The sequence below is a fragment of the Patella vulgata genome, chromosome 5 (genome assembly GCF_932274485.2).
Source record: "Patella vulgata chromosome 5, xgPatVulg1.2, whole genome shotgun sequence".
Taxonomy (NCBI): domain Eukaryota; kingdom Metazoa; phylum Mollusca; class Gastropoda; family Patellidae; genus Patella; species Patella vulgata.
The window spans coordinates 68,367,306-68,381,879 of record NC_065883.2 but is presented as its reverse complement, the minus strand read 5'-3'; positions in this window follow the sequence as shown (position 1 = coordinate 68,381,879).

The following is a 14,574-nucleotide window of genomic DNA, read 5'->3' as shown; positions in this document are numbered from 1 at the left end:
ATTTTTATTATCTTAGCGCGCATGGGTCTTTTCTGTGGGAGGAAACCGGAGTACTCGGAGTAAACCTACGAGGTTGAGAAGGCGCCCCCTATCACCAAGCAACATACGCTCACAACAGTGATCGAAACTACAACCGCAAGTCAGAGGTGACCGGCCAGCTAGACATTCTGGACCCCTTTGTATGAGGTGTCGCAAGAGCGACTTTAGACCTATGGCGTCAAACATTCGAGTAGCCAACCGGCGTCGATGTTCCAAGTGGTTATTTAGAAATCTTTGCGTTGTTTTGTTTTCTATCGCTGCGAATGTCTTCTCACAGTTATGGGATCCAATTCGACTCAGCAGACCATTTCATGGGCTAATTCACGGATTAATAAACAACTGTTCAAAATCCTGGTTAGTTCAGACAAGTAACACGAAATTTTGATCATTAAAAATCGAAACGAAATATGCTCTGTTGTAATCTGATTGTAATATCTCCAATCTAATACAATTAATCTTGAATGTTTTGCACAATATTCAATATCTTTTTTTTGTCACGGCATAATATATTTCATGCTAATATATACTCAAATTGATAACTTAAAGACACATTTTCGGAGATTCGATAACGAGTTGGCAGTTCTCACTATAATACTTAAAAAACTAGATAATGTAAAGGCAATTTGCTGAAAATTTCATTCAAATTGATCCACTATGAACCGAGAACAAAGTGACTGAATTTCCGCCTAGCCTTGATCATCATTACTAAAGTCAGTACGATAAACAGCATAGTCTCGATTATCCATTTAATCGTTAAATCGCGAAGGAAAGTTATGCAGTAAATCAGCTCACAATCCACTAAAAATCGCAGGCTAGCGATGCCATCTAGAGTTGATTATGGTCTGGATAGGTTGATTAATGTCTAATTAATAATTTAGATAACATTTCAGGCCTAAAGAATGACCTGCAATAGACAGATTTAGCTCTTGCATAATGTATGTTTAAAGGGCCTAAATCGCTAATATTCGGGACCTTGAAACTGCCACAAATGGGTCGCAGCGCATATAATAATATAATATAAATTTGTATAAAATGATTTACATTCGATCCTTTTTGTTTTTATTGTAATTTTTAATCAGTTATGGTCGGCGAAATACGCCAGAAATCTGAATAGAATGGCAATCTCGAGCGTCTGGTTATTCCAGTCTACACCGGTAGTATTTCTTGCGCATGCCCTTCAGATAAGAATATGGCGTCGCCGTTTGACACGACTAGTGGAATATGTCTAAAATGAAATGAAATGGGTTTTAACGTCCTACTGTTCTGCTCCTATGCTGGGCTAATGAAGACGGGCATACGCCATACAGTGTGCTATGAGGGAAATTTTGCCCGGACAGCGGCACTATCGCCTACTCTTACATCGAATTCCAACTGCCAAGGGATCTTTTACGTGCATTCCAATGTATACACGGGACCTCGGTTTTTCGTCTCACCCGAAGGACTAGACCAGCTGTCCTTGTCAGCCCCTCCGTCCTGCATCACTGACAAGGGGGAACCACGCCGGAAAATCTGGATGAACTTTCTCGGCCAATGCAGGGATCGAACACCCGACCTCCAGGCTAGGAATATGTCTGGCCTCGTTGTTCGAGTCCCTTGTTACAAATGGCCCTGAAACGCATTATGGTACACGATTTGTGTACCAATGGTAAAACGTTTATTTTGTCTTAAATATTGGAGATCAGAAGCCCATCTTTTCTCGGTACGATCACAACATCAATTTTGATTTAAATTGACAAATAATTAGTGTTTTTAATGTTGAAGACTTTGGATGATTTTGAGTTAGAGACTTAGCTATTTTAATATTTGATTAACAAAACAACAAGCGAAATATAAACAGATTCAACCAATAAAAAAATCAGCACCACACACTGCCTACATTTACATATCTGGAAATGAAATGAAATAAAAAGGGTTAACGTCCTATATTCTGCACCCACTTAATTCCATCCGCCAAGAGTTCTTTTACGTAACGTCAGTGTGTACAGCTTTTCTTCCCACTTGAACCACTAGACACTGCCCTTTCCAGGTCATCCGCATTGACAAGGAAGGGGAAACCATGCCGGAAAGTCCCGAGGAATTTTCTCGGGCAACATCGGGAACAAAACGACCGTCCAGACCATTTTACATCCTTTCCCCAAATCAGATTTTCTTTAAATTCATGTTACAATAATCGTTCAACAAGTTATGGGTTGGAGTCAAGTTTCAATAATCCTTAACTTGTTCACCTCCACCACAAACAGTATTCAACCATTACTCAATAAATATCAACACTGAATATCCTTAATCCTTATATTAATTATTTACCATACGAGTGTTTATACACTCCAAATACAACTTTTAGTAGCGAATAATGCTTGCTTTTAGTAGCGAATAATGTTGGAGTTGATTTCAATAATGCTTGACTTCTCCGTACGAGTCTTTACAATCTCAAATTACAACTTTTAGTAGCGAAACAACTATCTCTCGAGATGATAGCTGTAATACGATTTATTTTCCAGAACAAAATGATAAACGTTTATTAGTAAAATAATATTTTTGTGCATTTAAAGGAGCTAAATCGCTAACATTTTGGACCTAGAAATTGACAAAAGTGGGTCGCAACGCATATAATACTGTAATATGAATGTATATAAACTGATTTACATTCAATGGTTTCCGTTTTTACTCCAATTTCAAATCAGTTATGTTCGGCGAAATAAGCCAGCAGTCTCAAGCGAGTGCAAATTTCTAGCGTCTGGTTATTCCAGTCTACATACGCCGTTTGATATGGTGCAATGTGTCTAGCCTCGTCCCTCGAGTCTCTTGATACAACTAGGGCTGAAGCGCATTATGGTAAAATGTTTATTTTGTCTTAAATGTTGGATATCAAAAGCCCATCTTTTCCCGGTAATATCACAACATAAATGTTGATGTAATTGGACAAATAAATTGTGTTTTCAATGTTAAAGATTTTTGATGATATTGAATTAGAGACTTAGCTCCTTTAAATATGCATTATGTTAGATTTAGATAAAGAGCTGGTCGTTCTTGCTACATTTTGATTAAAATACAGATCTATATTTCGTTTCGGTTTTTTTATACTTTCGATGGCCTACACTACATGAAGATCTGACCGGTTGTAGTAACAGGTCGCGCCAGAGGTCGCACGAATGGCTTTTGACCCTATGACGCCAGACAATAATTAATCAACCAGCGTTGACGTTTTTGGAGGTTTACCCACAGTTCCGTGCATCACACGCCAAGAAGTCGGTTTCATTGGCTAATCCCTCACGCCATCCAGAACGCAGGTTATATAACAACTCTTCCAGATCCTAGTGTAAAACAGACAAATAAAACGAAATTTTAAACTATAAAAAACGAAACGAAATAGGATCTGTGTTTTAATCAGATTGTTCTTGCTATAATAATTCAAAAATAAATAATGAAAAATGAAAATATTGAAAATTTAATTCAAATAACTATTTTTTGGGCGATGTTATCATTATGTGCTTGTCATGTTAAATAATAATTCATATAACATTTAAAGCCAAATAAAAGATCAGTAATAGGTGGATTAAGTTCTTACATAATGTATCTTTAAGACATTTCTTATAAATAATTTTTATTAATGCATCTTTAAACATACATTATGCAAGAGCTAAATCTGATTATTGCAAGTCTTAATTTAGGCTTCAGATGTCATAGAAATTATAAATTAGATCTTTATTTACACAAAAAGCACAAAATCAACTCTGTAGACCCACGGATGGCTTGGATTCAGCTTGGATTTAAACGGGATTTCGTTGACTGATTTAATTTTAAATGGATCGAGGCTAAATGATAGAGTGTACGAAGCGAGGCCGCTGTTGAGCGATGCCTTAACAAATGACATCTAAACTATTTAAAGTGCAATAAACTAAACACAGATAATGACAAATTATACAATTCCTGGAGACCGTGTGATGACTAATACAGACGGACAGGTCTTCTGTCCTAATAATATCAATAAAAATATTTTTATTTCCCCAATAGGCACGACGCCACTGGTGTATACCTATAGATTTATCATAATTGTATTATAATATTATGTCCTATATTCAACTGATTTAATGCATGCCCAAAATACAAGTAAGAATGAAAATTTACCCTCTCACTCATTTTGTCCAAATATTATAAAAATCCAAAAAGGTAAAACACAAATTCGGATATGATGACAGCAGACAAAAGATAACAGAGATTATTTAGGTGGAGTTAACGCCTGTCAATAAAACGGTCGGCCATACTAAGAATCGGTGAAGATGGAATTCAATCCGATTTCTAGTCAAAAATTACACTGGTGATAACTATGTTCAGAATAAAGTAATGTGACTGAAATTTTCAACATATTCTTCTTTCATCATCTATTTTTGAACTGTTATAGCAAGAATGACTAACTCCTTATAACAATCTCCCATAATGTATCTTTAAGTATCTTGGCAGTTGGAATTCGATGTAAGAGTAGGCCATAGCGCCGCTGCCCGGGCAAAATTTCCCTCATAGCACACTGTATGGCGTATGCTCGTCTTCATTAGCCCAGTTTAGGAGAAAGACGTTAAACCCCATTTCATTTTGAGAAAAGAAGACGATATTGTACTTTTTTGGTCTCTGTAACACTTTTGATATAAAAGACCACACCTTTTAATAATCCCATTAAACCTAAATTAAAAGGATAAATGTAATTCATGTTCATGTCTATTTCATATTAAAATACTTTATCTGTCAGTTGATTAAGATGCCACTCCGAGCTTGGAAAGAGTTAAAGAAAGGGTTAATATACATTGAATTATTCACCAATGACTATAATCGGCAAGACCGTATTATTATAGCAGGGAACCAGAAAATAGGCATGACGACCTTATGCCCATGCCAAGTACAGCGGAAACTATAATCATTTCATTTAATCTGGGAAAGAATGGTTTCAAACACTAATGACACAGAGGTCAGTTTTGTATCATGTATAATATTTATGGTCTATTACCGATACTGAACATGCCTCAATTTAATAAAATCTTTTTCAAGTGTAATTATAACAGTGTTTAATTGAAATTCTAATTTCTCTGAGCATATTTTGTAAATGCAAGATACAATGACCAATATAATTTGTAATAACATGTCTGATTATACTTTTCTGATTAAAAGACAGGAATGGAATAGATGTTAAATAGTTTTTTTTATATAATGTTTATTAATACAGTGTAATTGCCAGTATTTTAACTGCACATTAATGTCCATTATAATTAATGCTATAGTTTCAGAGGTAACAATATATTGCAAAATATCCTGCGCAAGTAGAAACTATGTTATTTTCAAATGTTATAGTTAGATATACTGAATATGGGGGCATAGTTGGGTAGGTGTTGTATTATTGAAATTCTGAAATTCACAGATTTTTCTTTGGATTAGCTTTTCTTGACTTTAGAGCTACCACGATTGACTTTGCTGCTGGTTGGTACATTGGAGGCCATAGAGGCCCACATCTACGTTTGTGTCCAGTCTTATATGACATAGGCTATTAGTGGATTTACAGGGTAAACGATCTTAAGTAAAATTACTTTCAATGTCTGTACAAATAACACAGCAACGGTTTCACCACAATGCAACATCTAATATATGGTAGAATGTAGAGCGGGGTTGGACTGTCGGGTACACACTGACGTTGTCTTCTGTCAATCGGGGGGTTGGATGGCTGAATGGTTAGCGTGCGCGCGCTGTATCATAAAGTCTGTCATTGAGTCGACTGGCGTGGTTTCGAATCCCCGGTTGTACGTTGCAAGGAGTAGGGTCGCCTGTCCAACCTCGTGGGTTTTCTCCGGGTCCTCCGGTTTCCTCCCACTGCTTAAGACCCCTACGCGCAAGCGAATTATGTAAATAAAATTAAACCATATGTTAGTCCCGAAATGACCTAGTTTGTGTCGAGTGGACGTTAAACCCCATTTCTCTCTTCTGTGAATCCTAAATTAATTCTGATTGGACGAAAAGCGTCCAACACGCGTCACCTTTCTTTCTTGTGACCTTCACCGTCAGAGAAAATTCGTCTGCTGCTGCTGAGCTGTTATTTTATTCGTCAACAAACATAAATTTCTCCGCCCACTGACAGGTGAGTTGCTGCAAGAACATGCGCTAAGCTCCTAGATCAGCCATATAAGCCATCTGGACACAGATTACCAAATATATCTACGCCGTCACCACGAATGTAGGGCGGAAGTTTATTTGAGTCTTTTGCTCCCGTTTCCCCCCGTTTGCATTGCGATTTTGTTAACTTTTTGGTGTAGGGCCGAAAATTACACGTGTATCTCAAGTTTTTCATGGTGAACCACATACATGCTTTTGGGCAAGAGTTTGCCACATGTTGCTCCATTGCGGCAGAAAGCGTTCTACCCAACAAAAATTTGGGAAAAAGTTAGAGCCGGTCTAAGAAACGAGAATTAACATTAAAGTCAATGGGGAAATATTTAGTAATCTGTGGCCATCTACGGGCTATTTTACGGTTATATTCTTGTTTTCTCATAATTATGTTTAAATTATGTCCCGTCCTTTGATATGAAAACGAGGTTAAGCTAGGGTGCATTCAATTCGAATATAATCCTTTGTCTGAGTTTACACTCCGCAACTCCTAGTCAATCGGGTCTGTCCGGTCCCTTTTTTCTCGCCGTACATTTTTTTCCTTTAGTTTTTGTTGTCTTCATATTTGTGTTTGTTTATTTCGTTTGCTTTATTAATATTGTAAATGAATAAAAATATACCAATAGCTAATCGGTTTTATTTATTTTTGTCAGTATGAGCCATCAGATCAGACTCGAACTCCAAGATCCTAAACAATTAAGGTATGCATATCCAGAGATGGAAATGGCTATGCAGATGGTAAACAATTAAAGCAAGTCGGTACGGAAGGCTGCCATTGCATATGGGATTCCTAAAAGCACCCTGCATGACAAATTAAAGGAAAAAAACTCACTTAATCCCCACCCCAAGAACCATTTTGTCCCCTGATGAAGAAAATAGATCGGCTGAATGGGTCATCAATATGTCAAAAAATGGGGTGGTAGGACAAAGTATGAACTTTTAGCTACGGTTAAAAGTATTTTAGACCAAGATTCGAGAATAACCCTATTTAAAAATAATATGCCAGGCAAGGACTGGTATTACGGGTTTCTAAGACGCCATCCAAAAATATCAGTACGAACAACAATACAGCGTGGTTTAAGGGGCGCGCTTTATTGGCCTCAAAAAAGGTGAATTATGTGGTTCAATGATTTCAACAAATTTATGTCTACAGACCCGAGCAGGTGGTTCAATGCGGACGAATCCGGCTTTCCCTCTTTGCTCTAAAACATGCAAAGTTCTGCCAGAACGAGAGCAAAAATATATTTACAATTACCTCTTAGGACAAGACACAAATAACTGTTTTGGAAGCCATGAGTTCTGCGTGACATTACTTAGGAGGCATCATTTGGAAGGACGGAGAACGGGTGGATGGACAGCGAAATGTTTATACCAGAGGTGTCCGTCGAACTGTTGTCCTCTTTGTTGATGGGCATTCTACACATCTGACATTAGATGCTTGCGACCTAAGCAGGGTGAATGGGATAATTCTCTACTGCCGATTGGAACACGCCTCGCATCTAATGCAACCATGTGATTGCGTCTCTTTGGCACCTTAAAAGAAATGTGGAAGCAGTCCGTGCACCAATTTCAGTTCGTAACTAAGCAGCTCTTCCTACAAACTTTCAAGGGGGCCTGGGCCAGGGCTACCACAGTAGAGAACGCTGTCAAAGGGTTTAGGGATGCGGGCTGTTTCCAATGGATCCGTCAATGGTACTAAAAACTTAAAAAATGGACTTCAGTAAAATATTCATAAGACAAAATATTCAGCAAACATTGATTTCGCCATCCTCCTCTACATCAAGATCCATGCATTTACCATCATATGTAGAGGACGACCGCTAGTTTGTGGATAGGATGCAACAAATGTCCACGATGGTAAAATGTCCGAAATGACCCGAAACATTGTCCGAACTTACCGAAGAGCCCCGAAGGCGCGCGTTATTTCAACTTCATCCGGCGCACCCGACTCTTCCGGTACGTATATTCGCATTTCGTAACATATCGTCTAAGTATTTCCTTTTCAGTTTCCAGTCAGAAATAACGAGGTTATGAACAGGTAGGCTTAATTTTCCGAAAGTACCCGACCCCGCTCTATATCCAAAGACAAGTGCAAACCTATGCAAAGGAAGCAAAAATGGGACTGAAGTTTTAGTTGCAGGATAAATAAACATTTCTAAAAAATAAAAACAATAATATGTACATTTATACACGCTCACAGTTCCATGCTAATATTCATGCTCAAGGCGCTACACAGTCTAGGTGCCATAATATGCCGTAAATAGATGAGTTTTTTTAAAATTAGTTTTCAATGTTTCTAGGCTGGATGACAGTTTAATGTAATGAATTCCACTGAACAGACACAATGTGAACAAACGATCTGTATGCAAATGCTTTGAGTTTATATTTTGGAATTATAAGATGTCCGTTTTGAGAACTGAGTGCACGCCCAGGAAAATATGGTAATAAACGATCTGCTAGATAGGAAGGTCCATTTCCATGTAAACACTTATACGCAAGGCACAAGATTTAATTGGTAGTCAAGAAGTTCCTTGGGTTCTGGTGTAATATGCGAGTTCCTGGGCAAGCGGCTGATGATTCGAGCTGCAGTATTTTGAACGGTTTGGAGTTTTGATATCAGTTTGTGGGATATTCCAGATAACAAGCTATTGCAATAGTCTCATCTTGATTGGACGAGCGATCGAACCAAAGCATGAGCCTCGTCCTTCGATGTGAGTTGACGAATGTTTCTGATAGACCGAAGGTACAAAAGGCAGGTTTTACAGATATAATTAATCTGAAATTCCATGCAGATTTCTGAATCGATGTAAACACCGAGACTTTTTAAAAACTTTGTTGACGTATCTGATTTTGATAGTAAGTGTTTTGATCCAATCCTGATAACTTCCGTTTTGTCATCATTTAATTTCAACATATTGGTGAACAACCATCTTTTTGGATGCATTTTGATTGGTCAAAGTCACGTGGATAAAAACTATCAATAATCGGAGTGTCGTCTGCACAAGAATGATGTAATAGGCTGTGTTGGCTTATGATATGAGATAAGTACTTGTGTACCGTGTTGCGTCGCGATAGTCTTCAACATAAGGTCATGGTCAATCGTATCAAAGGCTGCAGATAAATCCAGTAACACCAGAGAAACCACTTTACCGCAGTCTACACGGCAACGTATATCACTAACTACCCTAAGTAATGCTGTTTCTGTACTATGAATTTTGTCTGTACGCAGACTGAAATTTATCAAACAGAGAATTAGAAGATACATGTTCTCAAAGGCTAAGGTTAACAGCCTTCTCCAATATTTTTCAGACAAAGGGAAGATTCGTTACAGGTCGAAAGTATATTCGAATCTAAATTGCCTTTCCTCAGCAGGGGGCGAACAACTGTCAGGAAAGATTCCATTTTTATACTAAGATTTATTATTGTTGTGATAACCGAAAGAAGACCAACTAAATGTTGGATAACTATACGAGTTAGTCTAGCTTCGTTAATACAAGTTGTGGGCTTGGAGGGAGAATTATTTCAAAGATCTCGTGTGAAGACTGTGAATTCAAAAAGCTGTTCACCGCAACAAGTGATGGCATTATCGACGGTGACTGCAGTAGTGATTTTGTAAATCAGATCGAATCTTTTCGATCTTGTTAACAAAGAATTTGTTAAATGAGTCAGGCATGATTTTTAGAATTTTCAAATGCTAGTAGCTTATTTTTATTGTTGCATTTCTTACCAATCACTGAGTGCAAGCTTTCGATGGCTGTGTGTACTAAATGGCACATCAACGACTTTGTTCCAATGCAGATCAAACATGTAATAAACATGGAAGTTTTAGTTATAGGAAACATAATCTATTCTAACGTAAAATACTTTAAATGCCCGTCTGTACAAATAGCACCACAACGGCTTTGCGTAAATGCAGGAGAAGCAAATGGTAGAATTAATGTCCACGGACAATTGCAAAACTACGAAATGAAAAAAATATGGGGCTTAAGTTTTAGTTACAGGAAATAACAATCCATTCTAAAAGTTTGAATATGTCCAATACCTGTCTGTACAAATGGCACAGCAACGGCTTTGCTCAAATGCAAGATCTAAGATATGGTAGAATAGAATTGATGTCCACGGACAATTGTAAAGCTACGAAAAGGAAGCAAAATCGGGCTTAAGTTTTGGTTACAGGAAAAAATAAATTCTAAGGTAGAACACATTTAATGTCTGTCGTTTTTTTATTTTGGCCACGAAATGATGCAGTAAGGGGAATTCTGCTGCACTCGTTGTTCAGGACCCACACCCATAATTCTTCTGCCACCAGTGATCTATCAGCCGATCACAAGCCTTTCAAGTATAGCTTCTTCGGATGAGAGGGCGGACTATCTACAAAGTAGTTGCGCAATGTTCGGCACTCTACAGTACAAAAGGAACACGAGTGTATAAAACTGTCAAGATTTATTATGCTCTAAAACATGTAGGTTTTGATTGACTGGAGAACTCTTTGATACCGAACCAAAGTTTTTCCCAGACTAAAAATATACACATTATATACAGGATGGGCCAACTAAGAATAATTGCAGACTGTCCAATTATACACCACGCCCGCTTGACCTCTATAGTGCTGACATCCCTTCAACACTTAACTCCTTCAAATTGCAAATAAAACTTCTTCACGTGGTGAAATTGAATCACAATAGAGTCACTTGGTAGAGGTACTTCAACTGGTACTGTGGGGGTTGATTCTTCAAACTTTAACTTTATGACGGGAAATTCGTCATCACAGTCCAATAGATTACTAGACCCACCTATAGTTTCAGTAGTAGAATCGTCGTATATCTGTATATCCATGTTAGCTATAAAAGCATTCTCACTAGTATTGGAGTAGCTATATAGATACATCTTTGGGTTTCCATGAATTTCTTTTGTTTAATGTAATCACCTCGAGTGAATGGTGTACCATTAGCATTTCGACTTGATCAATTCCTCTGTTAATGAATTTGGAAAAGGGGTTTCCGCATCTGGGAACAAAGCTTGACCACTAAATATAAACACTGCCATAAGTGTTTCCTAGCACAGTTTAAGAGATATTGTGTTCTTGTCACCCAAGCGAGATCATAACAAAGTTCCTGTGCGTCCACCAGTCCCCCTGAATTGGTTGAGGGGTCCTCTGTGACTGTCATCTCAATTTCCACAATTCTGCAATCTCGCCTGGGACGTTTTTTTTTAAAGCATTAGTAAGAGTTTCGTTTGTTTAGTGTAACAAGGGGGAATGGTGTACCATCAGCATTTTTTTTCTGACAAATTCGGATTATTTTTTCTGATTTTGAAGATTCTATTACAGTGGTTACGGCACCTGCAGTGCCGGATTAAGGCTCTGCTGGCCCTAAGGCACATTTTGATAGATTGCTTGAAAATACAGAAATGTTGGGCTCATTGACAAAAGGAATAAAGTTAAATTTAGCAACAGAAAATTTAGTACAAATTCAAAACATTGACAGTACTGTAATTACTATAAGTAGCCTACATATTCCCATTAACTGCCTAGCTAGATGGAGGGGGGGGGGGGGGTCACGGTGGCTAGGTGGTTAAGACGCTGGCTCGCTAGCCTGGAGGTCGGGTGTTCGATCCCTGCATTGGCAGAGAAAGTTCATCTTGATTTTCCGACGTGGTTTCCCCTTGTCAGTGATGCAAGAAAGAGGGCCTGACAAGGACAGCTGTCTAGTCCTTCGGATGAGACGAAAAACCGAGGTCCCGTGTATACATTGGAATGCACGTAAAAGATCCCTTGGCAGTTGGAATTCGATATAAGAGTAGACGAAAGTGCCGCTGCCCTGGCAACATTTCCCTCATAGCACACTGTATGGCGTATGCCTGTCTTCATTACCCCAGTATAGGAGCAGAACAGTAGGACGTTAAACCCCATTTCATTTCATTTACATAAAAAGTCTGCACTTGTATCCTAATAATATTTAAAAATTACAGAACACTATTGGTAAATTTAAATCAGCATTTAGTTAATGTTATCATACCGTGAAAAGATAGGCTTCTGGTATCCAATATTTAAGACAAAATGGAAATTTTAAAATTGGCACTGGGATAATCAGACGCCAAAGACTGCCATTCAATTTGGACTCTTGGCGTATTTTGCTGACCATAACAGATTAGAAATCACAGTAAAAACGAAAACGATTGAATGTAAATCAGTTTATATTCATATTACATGAGTATTTGCGTAACGAACCATTTATGTCCATTTCTAGATGCCATAGGGTTGGGATTTACGTATTTTAAGTTTTATTTATAAAATATTATAGAAATGCATAGCGTCTCAGAAAAGGGCTCTTATAAATAATTACGGGTTTAACGTCCACTCGACACAAACTCTAGGTCATTTCGGGACTAACGTATAGTTCAATTTTATTTCAATAATTCGCATGCGCGTAGGGTTTTTAGCAGTGGCGGTAAACCGGGGCACCGGGAGAAAACCCACGAGGTTGCAAAGGCGGCCCCTCTCCTTGTCAAATACAACCGGGGAATCGAAACCACGCCAGTTGACGAAATTACATACATTATGAATCAACGCGCAAGCGCTAACCATTCGGACATTCAACCCGCCTTTAGAGAGATAAACAATTATTCGAGAAGAATGTAAGTACCAGAGTTTAAGGGGATAACGTGGCTAAGTGGGTAAGACGCTGGCTCGCTAGCCTGGAGGTCGGGTGTTCGATCCCTGCATTGGCCAAGAAAGTTCTTCCAGGTTTTTCCGGTGTGGTTTCCCCTTGTCAGTGATGCAGGACGGAGGGCCTGACAAAGACAGCTGTCTAGTCCTTCGGATGAGACGAAAAACCGAGGTCCCGTGTATATATTGGAATGCACGTAAAAGATCCCCTGGCAGTTGGAATTCGATATAAGAGTAGGCGATAGTGCCGCTGCCCGGGCAGAACAGATCAGTAGGACGTTAAACCCCATTTCATTTCATTTCACCAGAGTTTAAACTGTTAGAATGTCTAAATTAAAGTACGTGACAAGGAGTAGGGTCGCATCCGTTCCCCCTCCCCACTGCTAAATGACCTAGTTTGTATCGAGTGGACGTGAACCCCCCGCCCCTCTCTCTCTCAATTAAAGATACATTCTGTAAGATTTAGATAAAGAGCTGACCATTCTTGCTATAATAGCTCAAAAATAGATAATGTAAAATGAAAATTTCATTCAAATTACTTCATTCTGAGCCAAGTTATCACTGTAGTTTTGACAAGATGTATGCACTGTGGTAACCAGGGCTAAGCCTTAGCATAAATGGCGAACCGTTCTAATCTAGTTAAAATCTCTAGTATCCGATGCCATCGAGAGTTGATTATGGTCTTATTTTGTTAATAAATGTCTAATTAATAATTTAGAAAACATTCAAGGCCTAAAGAAAGACCTACAATAGACAGATTTAGCTCTTGCATAATGTATGTTTACTAAACATATTCAACAATTACTATGAGAAGCTAATTTATGATGACAAATTAATCTGGCTTGTATAGACTTACTACCGCTTTAAACAATACAATTCGATAAATAAAACCATACCTGTGAATAAAGATAAATGCCGGTCTATATAAAGTAGGTTTATGGGTTTAGCTTATCTATTTTAACGTGTTTCCTATCGAGGTAAGGTCACTATACTGTCTTCTCTAACCAACCAATGATTTATAGGTAACCTTTGAATTTCCATTTTTTGAAAATCGTTTTCGCAAAGGCAACGGAGTTCGTTTCGAAATTTAATGACTGATCCAACTAATCTAGCCGATTCTGCTTGCTGAAAATAAAAGAAAGGAATTGGGTTTAACTTTATGCAGTGTGCTATTGGGTGGGGTGGGGGTTTGTGCCGGGTAGCAATTGGTTTCCATCCGACAAGGATTCTTGGGTGATACAAAGTGTAAGCCAGTTGGGGGAGGTTCGGGAATTTCCGGTGATTGCCGAATCCATTCCCATAAATGAGTATTTTGGGGAATACCAACCCTAACCCTAACCCGTTTTAGAAGACTGGGCCTGGATCCAATTTACCTTTTACCCCTTTTTAAAGGGTTAGTATTCCCCAAAATACTCATTTACATAATGCGGCCATTCTGGACTCAACTTCGGTTTATATTAACGTCGGAAATCCCCGAACCTCCCCAACCGGCCAACAATTAGCATCACCCAGGATTCTTTTATGTGTACATGTGACCTCGGTTTGCTATCCCATCTTAACGAATAGACATTGTTCTTGCATGCAGTTAAAAACCACGGCTTCCGCCTAAAAGGCATATCCTTGACCTAAATCTGTTGTCGTCAGCATACCCTTATCGTAGATAAGATATGTATGTGTCTATTGTTATCAGAGATTTGTTAGGTTCATCCTAAATCTTAAAAAATTCA